The sequence below is a fragment of the Cyanistes caeruleus genome, chromosome 16, assembly GCF_971803275.1.
Source record: "Cyanistes caeruleus chromosome 16, bCyaCae1.hap1.1, whole genome shotgun sequence".
Lineage (NCBI taxonomy): Eukaryota > Metazoa > Chordata > Aves > Passeriformes > Paridae > Cyanistes > Cyanistes caeruleus.
In genome coordinates this window covers 14,774,104-14,795,250 of record NC_141716.1, presented here as the reverse complement: position 1 = coordinate 14,795,250, position 21,147 = coordinate 14,774,104, and the positions used below count along the sequence as shown (strand labels likewise).

At 55.0% G+C, this 21,147-nt stretch overlaps 1 protein-coding gene and 3 long non-coding RNA genes across 4 annotated transcripts in view; 2 read left to right on the top strand and 2 right to left on the bottom strand.

The window, feature by feature from the left end:
• LOC147650263 (uncharacterized) overlaps positions 1-21,147 on the bottom strand; it is a 241,358-nt gene that overhangs the window by 211,964 nt on the left and 8,247 nt on the right. The gene's annotated exons all lie outside the window — the stretch shown is intronic.
• On the bottom strand, positions 1,658-2,745 carry LOC147650266 (uncharacterized). The gene is made up of 3 exons (XR_015277062.1): positions 2,337-2,745; positions 1,951-2,065; positions 1,658-1,797 (listed from the first exon to the last, which is right to left on the bottom strand). It is a non-coding gene; the product is annotated as an uncharacterized LOC147650266 (long non-coding RNA).
• Positions 17,358-17,887, top strand: LOC147650265 (uncharacterized). Its single transcript, XR_015277145.1, has 2 exons — positions 17,358-17,557; positions 17,763-17,887. It is a non-coding gene; the product is annotated as an uncharacterized LOC147650265 (long non-coding RNA).
• Positions 19,638-20,873, top strand: LOC147650264 (uncharacterized). The gene is made up of 3 exons (XR_015277149.1): positions 19,638-19,727; positions 20,460-20,531; positions 20,609-20,873. It is a non-coding gene; the product is annotated as an uncharacterized LOC147650264 (long non-coding RNA).

The following is a 21,147-nucleotide window of genomic DNA, read 5'->3' as shown; positions in this document are numbered from 1 at the left end:
TCAGGGTCCCAGCAGCACAGCTCCCTGCCAGCGGCGCTGCCAGCCCTGGGGCCACACGGCCTCCTGCCCCGGCAGGGCTCAGCCCCGGCCCTTGCCGCATCCTGACTCAGCCCAAGGGCCCGGCTGCCAGAGGCCGGCAGCAGCAGCCCCGAGGGCAGCCGGGCCTCCAGGGCCGGGGTAGCAGCCGGGGTTGGGGCCGAGCTGCGGCGGGGCAGGGAGGGAGCCCAGCCCGGTTCGTGGCTCACCAATGAACCTGATGGCCGCCGCTCGCAGGGACTCCTGTGGGCTGTCCAGGTACAGCAGGGCCCGGTGCAGGTGCTCAGCCGCTCGGCTCCTGTCCTGTGCCAGCTGCAGAGAGCGGCGGGAGGGAAGGGTTGGTGCGGGCTCTGCCCCTCGGCCGGGCACTGCTGCCTGCGGCCAGCCCCGGCCTCCCGTGCCCGCCCAGCCCTGAGGCACCGGGCAGCAGCCGCTGGCGCCGGGCTCTGGAGGGGGCAGAGGGCCGGCTGCTGCCCGGGGAGCCGCGCTGCTGCCCTGCCCGACAGAGCAGCGGTGCCGGGGCTCCATGGGCACACGGCTCGGGGCCACAGGGGGCTGGAGTAGAGCCCGCGGGGCCCAGGGAAGGGAGCAGCGTGTGGGGCACAGGCTGGCGGCCCTGGGTGCGGCACTGGGCAGGGCACAGCTGCCAGCCGCACACACTGAGCTTCTCCAGCCTGGGGCTGGGGCTTCCAGCCCGCCCTTACCAGGCCCTCGCCGAACCTCCAGGTCTGATCCACCCGCAGCATCTGCTGGAGATCCTTCCTCTTCAGGAATCGGGCGGAACAGAGCAGCGTTTCCCGGGAGGCCTGGAGAGCAGCAGAGACCCAGAGATGGCACCACAGCCCAGGGCACAGGACCCACGTCCCTGGACCAAGACCAGGAGGGAGCTGCAGCCTGCGAGGCAGCAGAGCAGGAGGCAGCCGAGCGCCCTGCCAGGGAGCCACGGCAGCTGCCGAGTCCTCACATCAACCACGCGCTGGTTCTCGTCATGGCAGTGCAAGGAGAGTGGGAGCAGGCTCTGCTGCACGTGGGACTTCAAGGCCTTTTTTCCCTCCTTTGGTAGAAAATCCATCATCTCTCGAAAGATGAACATGGAGCACAGCTGCACCTGGCTATCGTCCTGTACGAAAGGAAGAAATAAAGACCTCAGCATCAGCTGCTTCAGGCCCACCTGGGCACAGGCCTGCAAATGCCCAGGGCACAGTGCCCAGGCAGCAGCCATGGCTGGAGACACAGAGCCTTACATTGTCAAAGAGCGGCAGGAGCGCCTCAGCCAGCTGCAGGCCGAGGGGGATGGTTATCGGGCCACCATTGTACAGGAACAAACGGCTGAGGAGAGCGATGCTCATCCCAAGCACATGGCTGTCATTTTCCCCCAGGAGCTCCACGAGCCTTTCATGCAGGCCCCACATTCTTTTGGCCTGTGTGGAACACAAGTGTGTGAAATGCCACCCTGCTGCCACAGGGCCCAGAGGCCAAAGGCCTGTGCCAAAGGCCTGGGGCAGGAGGCAAGAGGCAGGAGGCAGGAGAGCTGGCAGCAGCTGCCTCAGTGGCCAAAGGCCAGCCAAGCGCAAGCCACTGCCTTCCCCAGCCCCATGCCGGCAGCCGCTGCCCCCTTCTCACCATGGAGGAATTCTTGCCGAGCACCACAAGGCCTCTGAGTGCCAAGCGACGCCTCTCCCTGCACTCGCTCTGCAGTTTGTTTGATGTGATCTCCAGGACGCTGTCACGGTATTCACTCGAGTCCAGGCACTCCAACATCTGAAGGGCACAGGCCGGTGATGGGGCAGCAGCGCACAGGGCTGGGCCCAGGCAGCAGCACAGGGCGTGGGCACCGTCCCGGGCGGCTGCGGCACCGAGAGGGCAGAGAGCTGGGAGACAGCTCAGCGAGACAGCGCTGCCCTTCAGGCTCACCTCCACAAGGAACGCCATGGTGGCCAAATCCCCGTGTGCCGTGTCTTTGCTGAGCAGCCCGAGCAGGTAGAATGCAATCGCAGAACACAAGGGTAGGGACACGTGACGCATTGCTCTGACGGGAGGAAAAAGGAACCAAGACCCTGAGCCAGCGGGACAAACCTCTCCATGGACTGACTCCCAGGAGGAGCTTGGCCCTTCTCCACCACCCTGCAAGGGGACCTGGGGTCCTTTGGGGGCCAAGCTGCCCTTGGGCACCCTCCTCTCCCAGGCTTGTGCAGTGTCCTTGGCCATCCCTTGGTGACAAGGCCCTCTGGCCCCTGACCACGGGGACTGTGTGGGGCACCCCAGGCACGGGGCACAAGCGCTGTTTGGTGGCAGCTCACCTGGCCAGCACACCCACAGCACAGTGGTGCGTGCCAGCACACAGCAGCGTGTCCCAGCCACACTCGTCTTCCACTGCTGCCACCACATCCTCATAGTGCAGTCGGCAGAGCAGGGCCTTCAGGGTCTGCACTGCAAACCTGTGTGCACAGCAAAGCCCAGGTGATGCTGGGAGCACGGGCTGCTGCCCTGGGGACATGGCAGGGACAGGAGGACTGGCATGGAGCACCTGTTGGGGCTGATGGCAAGGCCGTGTTGCTGCTGGCATCTCTTCCAGAAAGTATCGACCTTCTCTGGCATATCCAATGTGCTGAACAGCACTTGCAAGAGCAGATGCACCAAGAGACGGGGGAAATACACTGTCACTGCATGTGGGACACAGGGCAGCTGGAGCATCTTCCATATCACCACAGTTGCCTGTGAAGGACAGAGCAGCCCGAGTCAGCGCTCAGTGCCCAGGTGTCCATGTGGCAGGGCCCGAGCATGGCAGGGAGAGGCCAGTGGAGATGTAGGGACAGCAGCCGGCCTGGTGGTCCTGGAGCTGCTCCTAGGCCAGGTTGGAGCCCAGTGCCTGAGGCAGGGAGATGCCATGGGAGGAGGGAGGATGGAGACCTGAGGGAGAGGTGACCTTGGGGTGAGCAAAGGTCAGCTGCAGAAACTCACAGCCAGGGCAAGGACAGCCGTGTGGTCCCCGTCGGAGGTGCACATGCTGAGCTCTGGCCAGGTGCCCAGCACATCCAGGAGTATCAGCATGGCCGGCTCTGCAGCCCTGCACGAGCACATGATGCTCTTCCACATGGTGGTAGCAGCTCTGTGGGGACAGAGTTCTGTGTCAGGGGGGTCTGGGACACATCACCATGGCCTGGGCAGCAGCAGGGAGCTGAGCTGGCTGCCAGCCCTGCCTCTGCCCACTGCCCCTCTGTGGCAGCCCAGCCCTGTGGGGACTGGCCCCTGAGGGCAGCAGGCTCGGGGGCTGCTGTGCCAGGGCTGACAAAGGGAGGAGCCACAGGGCCCCGGAATCCTCTGTTTGTCAGACACCTGGGCCAGGTGTGCAGGGGGATGCCCTGAGCCCTCTGGGCACGTGGGCCCTGTACCTGTCACACCATGGGGCCACACGCAGGAGAGCCATCACCACGTCAGCAGGCTGTGCCTCTGTCATATCCAGAAGGGGCCTGTACAGATTGTACTCAGGAAACTCATTAGCCTTGAGCCACTGGTAGATGAACCTCACCATGGGGAGCACCTGGAGAAGGCACAGGGAAACTTGGAAAGCTGCCAGCAGGAGTAATGTGCCCAGCTTCCCAGAGAAGTGCTTCCCTTCCCACCGCACTGCCACGGCCTCAAAGGCTCACAGTGAGCAGCTGGCGTGGCCAAGCAATTCCTGGGAGGATCGAAGCCAGGCCACAGGCTGCTTACTTGCTTTGGACTGGAAGGACCCTCCTCCACAAGCATGTCCAGCAGGGCAGCACTGGCCTTGGTTTTGAAGATGGGAGAGTATGCTCTGACCACAGTGCCCATGGCACTGGTCTCTTCCTCCCGAATTCTCTTCATGAATTTGCAAATCATCTGCAGCAGAAGGGCAAGAAATGAGGGACATTGCATGGAGTGCTCCAAGCGTGGTGCTGGGCTGAGCAGGAGAGGGGATGGCTGCAGGTACCTGCGCTGTTGTGCGGAAGAGGCCACGGCTGCGTTCCTGCTCTCGAGTGCGCTCCATGGCTGCTCCTGGCAAAGAGCGAGCGCAGCTTGAGCTGAGGGGCTGCAGGAAAGGCCGGAGAACACAGCCCAGCCCTGCACTCCCCAGGCAGGGACAGCCCCAGGAGGCCCCAGGGCACAGAGTACAGCTCCAGGGCGTCTGCCCCAGCCCCACTTCTGTCCTGTCCATGGGCGTGTCCCCGGGGGATGGGATGGGATGGGATGGGATGGGATGGGATGGGATGGGATGGGATGGGATGGGGCGAGGCCAAGCTGGCTGCAGGCCCAGGTCTGCCGCTCACCCTGCTGCGGTGGCTGGAATTGCTCCAGCTCTCCAGGCTGCTGTGCTGGGGCAGTCCCAGGGCCTTCTTTCTCCTCCTTCACCCAGGTCATCTTGGGGACACTCGGAGGTCTCTGCTCAACATCACTGCCTGGATTCATGGCTACTTGCAGCAGAGGTGGCTCGGAAAAGGTCTGAGTTGGCAAGTCCTGCAGCTGTGCCTGGAAGGCACCTGCAGGAGTGAAGTCTTGGCAAGGCTGCAGGACAGCCAGTCCTGCACTTGGGTCTCAGGGGCTCGTGCCACAAGGACAGGAGACTCGTCGTCAAGGACCGCGGTGAGGAAATGCCACGGTCTGGGCTCGAGCACACCTGAGAAGTGTGGTGCTTCACCTCACCAGAAGTGAAGCCTCGGGAAGGCTGCAGGTCACCGAGTGCTGTGGTCTGGCCTCGAGGTGACCTGCAGGAGTAACGCCTCAGAAAGGCTCTGGGTCAGCAAGGAGTGAGTGTGCCGTGCGGGGGCTCCTCACAGCACCACTCTGTCCCGTCCTGCCCTGTCACGTGCACCAGGCACTGTGGTGTGGCTGTGTCACCACCAACACTAATGTCACCCCATGTCACAAAGGGCCCTTGGACACCCTGTCCCGTTCCATTCCACGGTTACCATGCTGCACCGTGTCACCAAGGGCCGTTGCACACGCTGCCCCCTGCCCTGGGGCTCCACCCAACCCGGCCAAAGTGGCCCAGCTTGGAAGCAATGCCTTGGCCCAAGTGTCTCAGACAGCCCAACAGGATCTTTAGGAACAGCTCAAACCTGTGGCTGCAGCAGGAAGGGTGGCAGGAGGTTTCCTGCCTGCTTTGCATTGCTGCAGGGGCTGCTCCTGTCAGAGCCCCCTCTCTGCTGGTGACAGCTTTGCTCTTGGGGACACCGCTCTGCAGCAGCCCAGGAACACGAGCGGTGCCCAGTGCCGGGAGTGCCACCAGTGGTTCCCCCCTGTGCACGGGGACCCCAGCCCCAGGGTGGCTGTGCCAGCACCCCCAGGGACCTCCAGCCTCAGGAACCCAGGGCAAGGGGAAACCACAGCTGTGCAAATGCTGCCTGTGCCCAAAGCAAATGCAAAGACAGACAGCCTGTGACAAACAAGGACAATTTATTTACACAACAGCACCACCACCACCAATGAACTACAGAATGTATTTATGTTATAAGAATCTTCATAGCAACAATCTATAAAATGTATTTACAATGAAAGGACCTCTATAGCAATTGCAATAAAGAACCTAACTACAGCCTATAGAACATATATACTGAAGGGACTGTGTCCACCATCTCTGTTATTCCTGCAAGAGAAGGAGGCATCTTGGCCACTCCAGCCCAGCCCTGAGGGCTGTTCCTGTGCACGCTCTGGTGCCGTTTCTGCTCTGTCCAGAGCCGCTTCAGCAGCAGCGACTCAGCAGCGCTGCTCGAGGAGACATCACCACCCTCCCCATGGAGGCAGAAGCTGTGCAGACACAGAGCTCTGTGTCAGGGGAGCCTCGGTCTCAGCACCGTGGCCTGGGCAGGCGCGGGGGCCCGGGCTGGCCGCCAGCCCTGCCTCTGCCCGTTGCCCTGGCAGCACCCAGTGGCTGTGCCCTGCCAGGGCCTCCTTGCCCTCCTTGTCCCGAGACAGCCCAGCCTGGGCACCTCGGGGCTGCTGAGGCCCAGCCTCGAGGGCTTCTGCTGCAGGCATGGCAGTCTCTCAGGGGAAGCACCAGAGCAGCGGGTGACAGGAACAAGGTGACTGCCTGGGGGCTGCTCGTGGCCTCTGACACCCAATTCCTCAGGGCTTCCACCACCCCGGCCCCACAGGGGCCTCCTGTGCCCTTGGAGCCTCCTGCCACCTCCTCCCTCACACCTGCCCCTTGTGCCTTCCCACTGCCTTGTCCCATCAAGGCCTCTGCAGCACCGCATTCCTTCCAGGCGTCCCTCCACCCCAGCCCCTCTGGTCTCCCCCAGCCCGGCCAACCTGCCCGGCAGCGGCGCAGCCCCGATGGAGCTCCAGAGGAGCCGGATTGAGAGAGCCTCAGAGCCCTCAGCAATCCCGCCAGCAACCCACGGGCTGCAGGACACAGACGGTGCTTCCTGGCTGGGAGAAGCCTCATGCCCATCTCCAGGCACCACAATCACAGCGATCCCCACAACTCCAGCCCCTGCCCAGCTCCTCTGTGGGCAGCGTTAAGGCTTCAGCATAACCACCCAAGGCCGAGGGCCTTCTGGCCATTTTCCCTTCCCCACTGCACGCCTGGGCAGCTTGCTGAGCACAAGCACCCTTTTCCCCTCTCCCCCTATGCCCTGCGCACTGGGCACCAGAGAAAGCACCTGAGACACTGGGTATGAGAACACATTCTATATTTCTATATATAATTCTATACCTATATTCTATATATTTCTAATTCTATATTTCTATACTATAAAGAACAACGAAGAAGGAATAAAAAAAAATCCTAAAGAAAAATCCTGCCCGGCTCAGATGGCCCCGGCAGACAGAGAGCCTCTCAATTCAGCTCTCCTCAGAGCTCCAGCAGCACAGCCAGCCACGGGCCCACAGACAAGGGCGGTTCTTGCGTGCCCTGCGGAATCCATCTTGCCACTTCTGCAAGATGGAGCCTTGAGCTGCCCGGAGGACAAAGGCTGTTTCCAGAGCCAGCATTCTGATGGCAGGGCTGATGTCCTGTGCCTTGTCATCAAGGGCTGCAAGAGAGAGGAACAGAGCCATGGTCAGATCTGCATCTGCAGGGACCCGAGGAGAGCCCCGTGCAAGGGCCAACCCAGGTGGCTCTGGCCATGGCCAGGAGGGAGCAGGGACCAAAGGGATCAGCCCAAAGCCACTGGACACTATTGGCACTCGTGCCCCTGAAATCTCTGTGTGTGCCCTGGCCACACCAGGCCTGGTCCGCACAGGGAGCAGAGCCCTGGGCAGCCGGGGCAGGGATTGCAGCTCTCCTTGGCAGCCGGGGCTGGCAGCCCGCTGCCCTCACTCACTCTGACAGATGCTCTGGAGCTCTCGTTTGTTCCCCCGGAGGTGCCACCCGGCCATCCCTGGGAACACAGAGCCTGTCAGGGTCCCAGCAGCACAGCTCCCTGCCAGCGGCGCTGCCAGCCCTGGGGCCACACGGCCTCCTGCCCCGGCAGGGCTCAGCCCCGGCCCTTGCCGCATCCTGACTCAGCCCAAGGGCCCGGCTGCCAGAGGCCGGCAGCAGCAGCCCCGAGGGCAGCCGGGCCTCCAGGGCCGGGGTAGCAGCCGGGGTTGGGGCCGAGCTGCGGCGGGGCAGGGAGGGAGCCCAGCCCGGTTCGTGGCTCACCAATGAACCTGATGGCCGCCGCTCGCAGGGACTCCTGTGGGCTGTCCAGGTACAGCAGGGCCCGGTGCAGGTGCTCAGCCGCTCGGCTCCTGTCCTGTGCCAGCTGCAGAGAGCGGCGGGAGGGAAGGGTTGGTGCGGGCTCTGCCCCTCGGCCGGGCACTGCTGCCTGCGGCCAGCCCCGGCCTCCCGTGCCCGCCCAGCCCTGAGGCACCGGGCAGCAGCCGCTGGCGCCGGGCTCTGGAGGGGGCAGAGGGCCGGCTGCTGCCCGGGGAGCCGCGCTGCTGCCCTGCCCGACAGAGCAGCGGTGCCGGGGCTCCATGGGCACACGGCTCGGGGCCACAGGGGGCTGGAGTAGAGCCCGCGGGGCCCAGGGAAGGGAGCAGCGTGTGGGGCACAGGCTGGCGGCCCTGGGTGCGGCACTGGGCAGGGCACAGCTGCCAGCCGCACACACTGAGCTTCTCCAGCCTGGGGCTGGGGCTTCCAGCCCGCCCTTACCAGGCCCTCGCCGAACCTCCAGGTCTGATCCACCCGCAGCATCTGCTGGAGATCCTTCCTCTTCAGGAATCGGGCGGAACAGAGCAGCGTTTCCCGGGAGGCCTGGAGAGCAGCAGAGACCCAGAGATGGCACCACAGCCCAGGGCACAGGACCCACGTCCCTGGGCCAAGACCAGGAGGGAGCTGCAGCCTGCAAGGCAGCAGAGCAGGAGGCAGCCGAGCGCCCTGCCAGGGAGCCACGGCAGCTGCCGAGTCCTCACATCAACCACGCGCTGGTTCTCGTCATGGCAGTGCAAGGAGAGTGGGAGCAGGCTCTGCTGCACGTGGGACTTCAAGGCCTTTTTTCCCTCCTTTGGTAGAAAATCCATCATCTCTCGAAAGATGAACATGGAGCACAGCTGCACCTGGCTATCGTCCTGTACGAAAGGAAGAAATAAAGACCTCAGCATCAGCTGCTTCAGGCCCACCTGGGCACAGGCCTGCAAATGCCCAGGGCACAGTGCCCAGGCAGCAGCCATGGCTGGAGACACAGAGCCTTACATTGTCAAAGAGCGGCAGGAGCGCCTCAGCCAGCTGCAGGCCGAGGGGGATGGTTATCGGGCCACCATTGTACAGGAACAAACGGCTGAGGAGAGCGATGCTCATCCCAAGCACATGGCTGTCATTTTCCCCCAGGAGCTCCACGAGCCTTTCATGCAGGCCCCACATTCTTTTGGCCTGTGTGGAACACAAGTGTGTGAAATGCCACCCTGCTGCCACAGGGCCCAGAGGCCAAAGGCCTGTGCCAAAGGCCTGGGGCAGGAGGCAAGAGGCAGGAGGCAGGAGAGCTGGCAGCAGCTGCCTCAGTGCCCAAAAGCCAGCCAAGCGCAAGCCACTGCCTTCCCCAGCCCCACGCCGGCAGCCGCTGCCCCCTTCTCACCATGGAGGAATTCTTGCCGAGCGCCACAAGGCCTCTGAGTGCCAAGCGACGCCTCTCCCTGCACTCTGAAGCCTCTGTACCCCCATTGGTTTTGTACGTGTGTCCCTCCGATTGGGAACGGCGATAAAGAACGACAATGGACTCTCAAGGGAGTTACAACACGAGAATTCTCTGGTTTATTACTTCAGGCCTGTTTTATAGACTGGTACGTGAAAGATACAGAAAAGAAACTCTTATTGGTTAACAAAGTGCTACATCACCATCATTGGTCAGGGTGGCCCATCACCCCCCTGGCCTTCTCCCGCAAGAGAAAACAAGACTGCAAAACAACACCTGCAAGGCTGTTTAGTATCTCTGAGAATTGTTTTAATTCCTTCTCATATTTTTCCCAGGCTATTTTCTCAGGCAGCCCGAGGAGCCAGGCGGCCTGTAATTTGTACAGGCACTGTGGTTTAGATTTAGCATCCATATACGTGAGGTCGGGGTAACAAGCCCTCCCTGTACCCCAGTCGGTTTTGCTTATGCTTTTATCATACTTCATTACTGGCAAATTATATATATAAATCATAATTTTTTACTAAATTGTATTCTTTTACTAAACTGTATTCTTTTATACCAGATTACTATTCAATTTACTAAATTGTACTCATTTTTAATTAAACTGTTATTAACTCAAGGGACCTAGTTGTCAAAATGCTAACTTCATTTTTAACACTTCATGAATCCATTTATCTTGTTAATATAAACTCCATAGTGCAAGGCAGTGCATGGGGTTACTCACAAACTTCTGCTTTCCTAAATCCAAGGACTTGTACTGCAGATCCTTCTGCACTGCCCAGATGGCAAATGTTCCCTTGGCCCTAACTCCTCCTTGCGCTTGTAGTCCTAGGACCCTGAGGGGAGGCATTAAGATTGCTTGGAAACAGGAACCACACCATCCTTCAGGCAGCCATTTCTAGGCACAGTCTCCTCTTATGCAGTAGGTCCCATTCCCAGGACCAAAGCAGAGATTTCCTATTTTCCAGGGCTGTGCTACTGGTGGAGGCCAGGCTCCTCTATGTGGGGAGAGTACAGGCTCTGCAGCAGGCCAGATGTGGTGCTGGGAGCACAGGAGCAGGCCAGGCAAAGACGGAAGTGAGCAGAATCCCTTGGCTTTTGACTTCATCTCCCACTCAAGGGAAAAGCCAAAAGACTTTATGTTTTCTGGGGCTGTGAGAGGCCCTGTCTTGGTGTGGAACAGGGCAGCCTTTCTCTGGGACTTGTCTCTGGGCTCTGTCACACAGCTTGCTCCGGTGTCCCTTTGGTGGCCTCCTGCCTGTCCTCAGCACTCACCCTGGGCTGCTCCCTGCCCTCCCAAAGCCTCTCAGCAGCTCCTGGCTGGAAATGCCAGCAGCCGGGCACTGCTGCACTACCACCATCGCCTCCAGCCTGTTTCCAGGCCACTCTGAGATCTGAGAAATGGTCCTTAGGCCTGGGCCTTGATGAACAGCCCCTGGCTCAGCTCTGCTGGGCTTTATCAGAAACACTGTCTGCTTCCAGGAACTGCTGATGTCTGATGAGCTCTTGGCTACCTTAAGAACAGTCTTGGGAACTATTTCTCTTGCCTGAGTGGCACAACATCCCTGCTCTCACACTTGCAGAGAAAGTTGCTGAGCCAATCTATGGCCAGGATGAAACACTGGTATGACTAAAGCCCACCTCTTGTGACTCAAAAGCAGCGGTCCCAAACAAGCCCCTTGCAGTTCTCCTGGGCCGCAGCAGTGCCCAGCGAGCTCCCTCGGAGCCTCAGGGCCTCTCCAAGCCAGGATCTCTCCTGCTTGCTGCACTCGGAGGAGCCCCAAACAAGGACAGATCCGGGGCTGGTCCCCACACTGCTCGTGGCTCAAGCCTTGGGAAGATGCAAAATCAACCAAAGTAAGCATTTGATTGCCTCTGAGGGGAATTTCTCCCAGGGACACTGCTCTGACTCTTTCTGGCTGTGTGCACATGTCGGGATGCGATACTGATAGCTCAGCTCTTTTCCTCAGCACCAAGATAACGAAAGAGAGAGAGAGAGAGAGAGAGAGAATGAGAGAGAGACTGTTTTCTTGTTTGAGCTCAGTTGTTTCTTCTTCCTTATCTGTATTACATCTTTACAGACAGTGAGGAGCTAGGTACACTAGGCTAACAAGCTGCAAAATGGAGAGTGAAGTATCTCTTCAAGGTGTTTTAAGTGTCAGCTTGCTCAAAAATGAAATGCCAAGTAACTTATTTTCACTTATAGCCCAATAACCAAACACCTGTGTTCCGCAGTGCATACTTTACTGCCCAGTCACCCAATACCATCCAAAACCATGAAAAAGAAGGAAGAATGAACAGGGCAGGTTAAGGCCCTAAACCCTCTGTCTTTTGCATACATATTATTATATTCTAAAACCTTAAAGTCTAAATTTTCTTATATAAGGAATATAACACACTTCTGCTTAAACTACACATTTACAGTTTCAGTTCTATCTATTAATTTTGGAAGCCTTTTCCATGGCCTCAGGTCAAACACGGTGTTTTCTTGTGAGTCTGTGCCTGTCAGCACAGAAAGCATGGAATTCTCTGTGTCCAGAGTTCCAACATACACACACGTGTACCTGTGCTCTGGCAAAGGGGGGAGAAATGCTGTTCTCTTGGGTGTTTAAGTACCTTGGATATCTCAGTCAGTTCTATGATAAGCTAACTGCTGTTAAGTGTTGTTCCTTGCTTAAATCTTAAGGTAGAAGTGAAGTTTAAGGCCTGCTCAGTTTCAGTGCTATTAAGCTTTTTTGGCCGTATTGCCTTTGTCACACACATTTGAACACACACATGTACTCAACACACACGGAAAGTTCTCACTTCATTTCTGTTTGGATGGACTGGGTTTAGTTTATTGTTGCTTTTTATCCCTAGGTGTGCTAGGTGTGTCTTAACCATCTCATCAGCAGCAAAGTGAACCTTGCCAATGAACTTTGTTGTGCTGGTGCTTTATATCACTTCTGGGTTGTACTGATCCCCTTGCCAGGGGATTTTTTAAGTGATCTCAACCCTTGTCTGGAACAGGGGGAAGGAACCCTGGCCCAGGCTCTCTGCAAACTGTGCAAACGCTGCCTGTGTCTGAAAGAATTTCAAATAGAGCTGGGGTGTGGTAAACCCCAGGCAATTTATTTCTATTTTAAATTTATTTTTATTTTTAAAAGGGCAATTTATTTCTAGAAGAGCAACAACAATGAACTACAGAACATATTAACTGAATCAAAGGAGAGACCCAAAAGTTTAAACTTCAACACCTTGGGTGCTGTTGAAGTAACATTCCTAACTGCAATGCTGGTCAGTATCAGAGACCAACAGTCATTTATTCACCATTATTTGCCTGCAAAACAAAGACTTTCAGGAGTTTCTGTAAACGTTTATCCCCCTTTTGCTGAGATCAGCCTATGATTTCCCCAGACACAGGTGTATCATGTTTCTTCTTGCAGCGTTTCTGTGAAGCAATATTGTCATCCAATGTTCTTTTATGGTAATCTTGAGAAGAGATTGGGGGATATCCCCTCTTACTTCATCGTCATCGTCATCATCATCATCGTCGTCATCATCATCATCATCATCATCTTTGTCATGCTGTCCTCCAGATGACATTTCAAGCCTCCCACATGTGCTTTTTCTGCTTGTGATAATCCATTTATTATTTGATTGTTTTAATTTCTTTCTTAGACATCTAATTTATAAATTTAGATTTATATCTCTCATTATAAAATACTTCCAAGACTCCTTTCGGTAAAACAATACTCTTTTGACTTAAACTTCACGGGTTTAGCTGCTTTCCTTCCCACAGCGGTGACACATTCATCCAAGTCTAAGCCTGAGTTACTCCCTGTTCTTCACCGTAATATTTTACTATATTAGAAAGAAGATATCCTTAACTAGAACTAAGAGAAGCTAAAGCAATAAGATTAAAAAAAAAAATGAAGAAAGCAAAATCACAGAAAGACATATTTCTTAAATAATTTCAATACTACTCCTTATAAAATTCAGTATTATTAAGTTTCTTAGCTAAATACTATATATGTCTCTCCCGAACATTATGAGAATCCTTATAAGAAGAACAATCTGTGAAATATATTTATAGTAGAAGGACCTATCTAGAAACAGTAACATAATAAATGTACTGAAAGAAAATTATAACAACAACAATTGATAAAACACCTATAGGTGTCCATCATATTGGTCAGTACTGGAAGAAAAGGAAGCAGCAGGGTCACTCCAGTGTGGTCCTGAGGGCTGTTCCCTGTGCCCCCAGGCTGGCACACACTGGCACAGTGGGACTCTGCCACCAGCACTGAGCCCAGCTGGGGCTGGGAGCCGAGCGCCAGGCACTGGGATGGGGCTTGCGTGGGACAAAGCAAGTGCAGGGCAGGACAGGGGTGGTGCTTCCAGTCTGGAAAAAAAAAGAATTGGCCCAGCATCTGCTGCAGTTGCTGTGTGTCTGCCTGTGGCAGCTCATGTGCAAACACAGCTGGCGGCCTGCTGAGCACGGCAATGGACGGCCACAAACAGGGAGGTCCCCAGTGAACATCGAGGCAGACACCTGGGGAAGTGCAGAGGCCAGGGATAACTCTGGGAGGAGAAGCTGTTCTGTGTCTCTCTCTGAAGATGCTGCCAGCCAAGACAAGTGCTGGAAGCTGACATGTCCTGCCGTTTTGTGCTGTCACATGCACGCGGGACAGACTTGTTGTCAAAGGTCCACCAGACCTGATCCAGGAATAATGGAGGGCCATGCATTGGTAGGGGATGGCCTCCAGCAAGAATAAAGCAGGATCTTCTAGCAGCAGCGCCTGCTGATTATTCCTTTGTTCTAAGCCAGTCCAGGATTTAGTTTGTAAGACCAATCACGTGTCTTTAAGGTACCTGCATGGAGGCGAGGGACAGCACCTGCAGCAATGGCACCAATGCTGCTGCCTTGGGAGGCGAATCTGCCCTCAAGCCCTGCCATTGAAGCCAGTCAGGGGCACAGGCTGCAGCTGCAGCTGCCAAGCATTGCTGTGAGGCTGGCAAGTCAAGAGAAACCATTGTGGCCAATTCTGCTGAAGCCTTTTGCCAAACCATGTGCAATGGTGCCACAGTGTCTCTCCTTTTGGCATCACGGCTGGTGCAGACACCTCATTGAGCAGGTGCTGACATTCAGGGTGATGCTGTTCCTGTGCACGCTCTGGTGCCGTTTCTGCTCTGTCCAGAGCCGCTTCAGCAGCAGCGACTCAGCAGCGCTGCTCGAGGAGACATCACCACCCTCCCCATGGAGGCAGAAGCTGTGCAGACGCAGAGCTCTGTGTCAGGGGAGCCTCGGTCTCAGCACCGTGGCCTGGGCAGGCGCGGGGGCCCGGGCTGGCCGCCAGCCCTGCCTCTGCCCGCTGCCCTGGCAGCACCCAGTGGCTGTGCCCTGCCAGGGCCTCCTTGCCCTCCTTGTCGCCAGCCAGCCCAGCCTGGGCACCTCGGGGCTGCTGAGGCCCAGCCTCGAGGGCTTCTGCTGCAGGCATGGCAGTCTCTCAGGGGAAGCACCAGAGCAGCGGGTGACAGGAACAAGGTGACTGCCCGGGGGCTGCTCGTGGTCTCTGACACCCAATTCCTCAGGGCTTCCACCACCCCGGCCCCACAGGGGCCTCCTGTGCCCTTGGAGCCTCCTGCCACCTCCTCCCTCACACCTGCCCCTTGTGCCTTCCCACTGCCTTGTCCCATCAAGGCCTCTGCAGCACCGCATTCCTTCCAGGCCTCCCTCCACCCCAGCCCCTCTGGTCTCCCCCAGCCCGGCCAACCTGCCCGGCAGCGGCGCAGCCCCGATGGAGCTCCAGAGGAACCGGATTGAGAGAGCCTCAGAGCCCTCAGCAATCCCGCCAGCAACCCACGGGCTGCAGGACACAGACGGTGCTTCCTGGCTGGGAGAAGCCTCATGCCCATCTCCAGGCACCACAATCACAGTGATCCCCACAGCTCCAGCCACTGCCCAGCCCCTCTGTAGTGAATGTTAAGGCTTCAGTGTGTAAGGGAAATCAATCCACAAATGCCAGGTTTATTTCCAAAAAGGACACAGAGGAGTCCTTTTACCTTTTTCAAATAAAGGGAGAGGCCATGGGGCATACTCCTGGGGTCTCTCAAATTTTTGGAGGACACAGCCTCCTTTTTATCCTAATTTCCCGACCACATTTCCCTCTCTCTTTCCCCATTGTCTAAGGTACTTGAGAGGTAGAGACTTCCTGGAACACCTGATACCTAAGATTCCCCTCTAATATATAAACATCTCTTTTAATTTTTAATTCTTATGGAATTTATGTTTTTTCCCCCATTGTTTCTCTCATCTTTCAACACCCAATTTCATTTCTCAGCAAACCTACAGTTTGTTCATAAAGGCAAATATCTTTTTTTCCATTCATCAATTGGTGGAATCCTTCCCATTGCTTCTTTTATCTCTCAGTGCTAGTTTTATCTACCAGCAGACCCACAGCTTGTCTGTAAAGACAAATCTGTCATTCTTCTCAGTACCAAGCAAATTTAGGAATTATGAGACCATGGTCCATGGCCTGATGTACATTCATGTCTCTGCTGTGTTTGAGTCTCAATGATGACCAGGAAAAATTTCGAGAGAAGATGAGGAAGGAGATGAGGAAGAACAGTTCCCATGTGGCACCAGTTCAAACCAGAGGCCCCAACATCAGAGCCCAACATCCCCCAACTAGGGAGAGGGAGTACACCCCACGAGCTGACTTGTGGTTCTTCCTGTGTGAACATGGGGAAGACGTGAGGAGGAGGAATGGAAAACCCACCTCTGTCCTAGCAGCATGGCTATGCAAGCCAAGGGAGGAAACTAACAGAGGGAGTTCCACCAAAATGAATGTAGCCCCAGCTTCCCCTGACCAAGCTGCCAGGTATAATAGAAAGGGAGGATGATATGTTAGATCCCCTAAAAGGAACATCCAGAATAGATGAATAAAACATCCAGGGAGGGAACAGTAGCCAGGACTAGAGAGGCCCTGCTTCTAGCCAGGTGGAGGCCAGGGAAAATTGTGTCATTTGGGCTGTGTGGATCCCATGGCCTGGCACATCAGAACCATAGAAATATGAGGCTTTTGTCAACACTGGTGAAACAGTGTACTCTAATCCCATTGGGACCTGTGGGGGCAGAACCCATTTCTATTGCTGGGGCGGCAGGGGGATCGCAGCAGTTGATCCTGCTGGAAGCTGAGGTGAATTTGACTGGGAAAGAGTGGAAGAAACACCCTCCTGTGACTGGTCCAGAGGCCCCGAGTATTCTGGGCATAGATTTCCTCTTAAGTAGTTATTTCAAAGACACAAAAGGATTCAGGTGGGCTTTTGGAATCGCTGCTGTGGAGGCAGAGGGTATTAAGCAATTGAGAGTCCTTGCCTGGGCTGTCGGAAAATACTTCTGCTGTCAGACTCTTGAAGGCTGAAGAACAATTAGTACTAATTGCCACCTCAACGGTGCATTGCCAGCAGTATCAGACACATTGAGGTTCCGTGATCCCCATCGAAAAGATGATCTGTGAGCTGAAAAGTCAAGGGGTGATCAGCAAGGCCCACTCACCCTTCAACAGCCCTATCTGGTCTATGTGCAAGTCTGACAGAGAATGGAGATTGACTGTGGACTATCGTGCATTGAATGAAGTGACTCCACCTCTGAGCGCTGCTGTGCCGGACATGCTGGAGCTCCAGTACGAGCTGGAGTCCAAGGCAGTGAAGTGGTACGCCACTATTGACATTGCTAATGCATTTTTCTCCATTCCCCTGGCAGCAGAATGCAGGCCTCAGTTTGCCTTCACCTGGAGGGGAGTGCAGTACACCTGGAACCGACTGCCCCCAGGGGTGGAAGCACAGCCCCACCATCTGCCATGGACTGATCCAGGCTGCACTGGAAAAGGCTGAATCGGCAGTACATCGATGACATCATTGTGTGGGGGAACACAGCAATGCAAGTATTGGAGACAGGAGAAAAAATCATCCAGATTCTCCTGGAAGCAAACTTTGCCATCAAGAAGAGCAAAGTCAAGGGATCTGCCCGAGAGATCCAGTTCCTGGGTGCCACTTTGATGTTGGAGACAAGGACATGAAATAAACGCACCAAAGCTCACGCACAACAGCCAACTTTATTGAGACCTCTTCAGCTTATATAGATCAGAAGGCACGCATGGCCAATCCTCATTGGTTGAGCCAGCTGCCACCCGGACAACCAGCCAATAGCGGCCTGAATCCCCAACGGCCTGGGCCTGCTCTCCAACGGACGTTACTGGTTGAGTTTTATAAGCAAGGGAGTTAGTAATGAACCACATGTCAGCTATAGAGTTGGGATTATTTATAACTGTAGGGCCTCCAGGCCAGCTGTAGGCCACCACACCTGGGAGTAAAGTGGCAAGACAGATAAAGCCAGATACCACTGAGGCAATCAACGAGCTCAAAACAGTGTCTCCACCGACCAACAAGAAGCAAACGTAAGCCTTCCTAGGTGCCATAGGTTTTTGGAGAATGCACATTCCTTGTGTCACAATGCTGTAGCTGCCAGAAAAATTTGGCCGTATCAGACCCTCAAACTTGACCAGCCTAGAAGATAAACAAGTCCTTGGGTATGGTAAGGATAGGCTGGATGCAAACCTACACAGGGGACCTTCAGCTGATCCCTTTTTATCCTAATTGCAGACATATCACTGGCCAGAGATGTGGGCGGTGCAGAGATCTCAACCAATCAACAGTCCAAGCCCGATAATTTTGAACTCCCTATATAAAGAGTTGCCATAATAAACTCTTTGCTGTTTGTCACATCATCATTGGACTTGAGTCATGAATCTGTCTCCAACCCATGACTTCACATAAAAATTCCTGAGTACAGATCGTGAGCCCTCTCTACCTGGTAACCCGCAAGACGGACGATGTCCACCTTTGCCCAGATCAAGCAGAAGATCGCTCATGCAGTAGCCCTTGTCCAGTCAGGACAGGACCAGAGGTGAGAAATGTGCTTTACTCTGCAGCCAGGAGCCACGGTCTGTCCTGGAACCTTTGGCAGAAAGTGCCTGGTGAGACTCGAGGCCATCCGCTGGGATTCTGGAATCAAACCTACAGAGGGTCTCAAGCCGACTACACTCCCACACAGAAGGAGATCCTGGCAGCCTATGAAGGAGTTCAAGACACCTCAGAGGTGACTGGCACAGATGCACAACTCCTCCTGGCACCCCGACTGCCAGTGCTGGTGTGGATTTTCAAAGGAAAGTTTCCTTCTCCCCACCATGCCAGCAATGCCACATGGAGCAAATGGATTGCCCTCAACACACAACATGCCAGTACTGGAAACCCAAATTGCTCTGGGATCTTGGAGGTAATTATGAATTGGCCTGAAGGTGAAAACTTTGGTCTACCAGAAAAAGAGGAGCACAAACAGGTGTCGCTTGCTGCAGAAGCTCCACCTTACAACCAACTGCCACAAGAAGAAGCATGCTACACTCTTTTTACTGACAGCTCCTGTTGTATTGTAAAGATGAACTGAAAGGGAAAAGCAGCTGTATGGAGCCCAACACGACAGGCTGCAGAAGCTACCAAAGGAGAAGATGGAAATATACAACTTGCTGAACTCAAAGCCATCCAGTTGGCCCTGGACATTGCTGAGTGAGAGAAGTGGCCAGAACTTTCCCTCTACACTGACTCATGGATGGTAGCCAATGCTCTGTGGAGCTGTTTCCTGGCTGGAAAAGTGGAAAAAGGCCAATTGGCAGCATAGGGGAAAACTATTCTGGGCTGCTGACGAATGGCAAGATGTTGCCATTTGGGTAGAGAAGCTACCTGTGAAAGTCTGTCACGTCCATGTCCCCAAGAGTCAGGCTAATGAGAAGCACCGAAATAATGAACAGGCGGATCAGGCTGAAAAAATCAAGTTGTTTTGTTCAAGATAGATTTGGATTGGTAACACAAGGGACAGTTATTCCTAGCTTGATGGACCCATGATGCCTCAGGCCATCAGGGCAGAGATGCCACCTATAAGTGGGCATGAGACCGAGGGGTAGATCAAGCCATGGACAGCATCTCTCAGGTTATCCATAATGGTGAGACATGAGCTGCGATCAAGCAAGCTAAGCGGGTGAAGCCCCTGTGGTATGGGGGCCGTGGTCCAAATGTAAGTGGGGAGGCCTGGCAGACTACATCACACTGCCTCAAACCCTCCAAGGCAAGTGCTACATGCTCACAGTGGTAGAAGCCACCGCAGCATGGCTGGAGACCTAGCCTGTGCCTCACACTGCTACCCAGAACACCATCCTGGGCCTTGGAAAGCAGGTCCTGTGGAAGGATGGTACCTGCCACACAATTGAGTCCAACAAAGGCACTCATTTCACGGACAGCCTTATAAACACCTGGGCTAGAGAACATGGCGTCGAGTGGGTGAATCACATTCCCTTCTATGCACCAGCTGCCAGGAAAGTTGAGCGGTGCAATGAACTCTTAAAAACAATATTGAAAGCAATGGGAGGCATGGGATCTTCAAGCAGTGGCAGCTGCATCTAGCAAAAGCTACATGGTTAGTTAACACCAGAAGTTCCACCAATGAAGCTGCCTATTCCTGATCCAAACCCCTGTGCACAGCAGATGGAGACAAGGATCTGGTGGTGCATATGAGAGGTATGCTGGGAAAGATTGTTTGCATTAATTCTGCCTCAATCAAAGACAAACCCATCTGTGGGGTTGCTCAGTGCACCAATTTGCACTTGCTGAGTGATGCAGAAAGATGGAGAAACATGATGTATGTCTCAAGGAGACCGTGTTTTGGGATGAATTGCCCAAGACACTGTGCCTGTAGCCATACCTGCATGTATGTATGTGTACAATTAGGATAATACATGTAGTTATACGGTTTGAAAATCAAAGTTTGATGTGATATGTTGGTATGGGAAAACATTCAGGGTGGCAAATGTTGTGGGTTTGCGGGGTTTGTTTTGGTGGATTTTCTCCTATTTGTTACATGAAAAGGGGGATGTTGATACATGAGGAGGGGGAAGTTGACACCCCTTGGGAAGGGATGATGGGCAATTGAGATACCAAAGAACTGGCCGATGTCCCTCCCATTCCACTGGAAGCTTCCAGGGAGGGAGGGTGGGGTTAGGCACGGGCTTGCTGAGGGAAGAACCATCTGGCTATGCTAGGAGCAGGGCAGTTGGGGCAGTTTCTGGTGCTGGGCCCGGCACTGCTTCAGAATTCTCCTTGCCACCCATGGGTGAGCCTGTTGCTTGCAGCAGCAGCTGGTTGACGGGGACTTTTCAGCACTCGCCATCAGCATGAAGGCCCTCACCATCTGCCTGCGAGCTTCAGGGGAAACTGGACAACCCCACCTGTCCTCTCTCTCTCTCTCTGCAGAGAGGGAGCCCCAGCTGCTGTTCAACTGGAGCCTCACCAGAGCTGCCATCTCCAGGATACTGCAATAGACAGGTGAGAACGTGGGAAAACCAGACCCCCACCTTCTCTCTCCCCCTGAGGCTGCCATTAACCCCTGGGGTGGCTCACAGCTCCCATCGCTGGCCCCCTGAAGCCGCCTGAGCCAACACCACCCCCTGGAACCAGGGCAGAGTCACTGCAGCCACTCTGCCTCGACGTGAGCCAACAGCAGCCTCTGCCAGTTGTGATCATAACTACAGCAAAGGCAGAACTGCTCAGTGGGTGAGAAGAATCCGTGATTAGTTTGGAGGGATGCTGTTGTTTGTTCTCTCTTGTTACCTCTTTCTCTCTCTGTATATTTATATATGTGCTAGTAAAGAAAAAAAACAGGCTTCACTCTTTAGAGTTTTTTAAAGTTATATTAATTATTATAGTTATATTAATATTTAAAAGTTTAATAAGGGGAAGAAAGGGACAAATCTCTAGGGCTGGGGTGGATTTGGCAATCGGCCAAAAACCACACCTTAGCTATGGAAGTTTGACATTTAGGGAAAGCAGTAAGAGCCACCCACGGAAGGGATTTCTTTGAGAGAAGCTGCTGGGAGTTTCTTCTGTGCTTGAGATAGGCCAATAGCTGGCCAGTTCTGAGAACTGACAGCACTTTGCACCA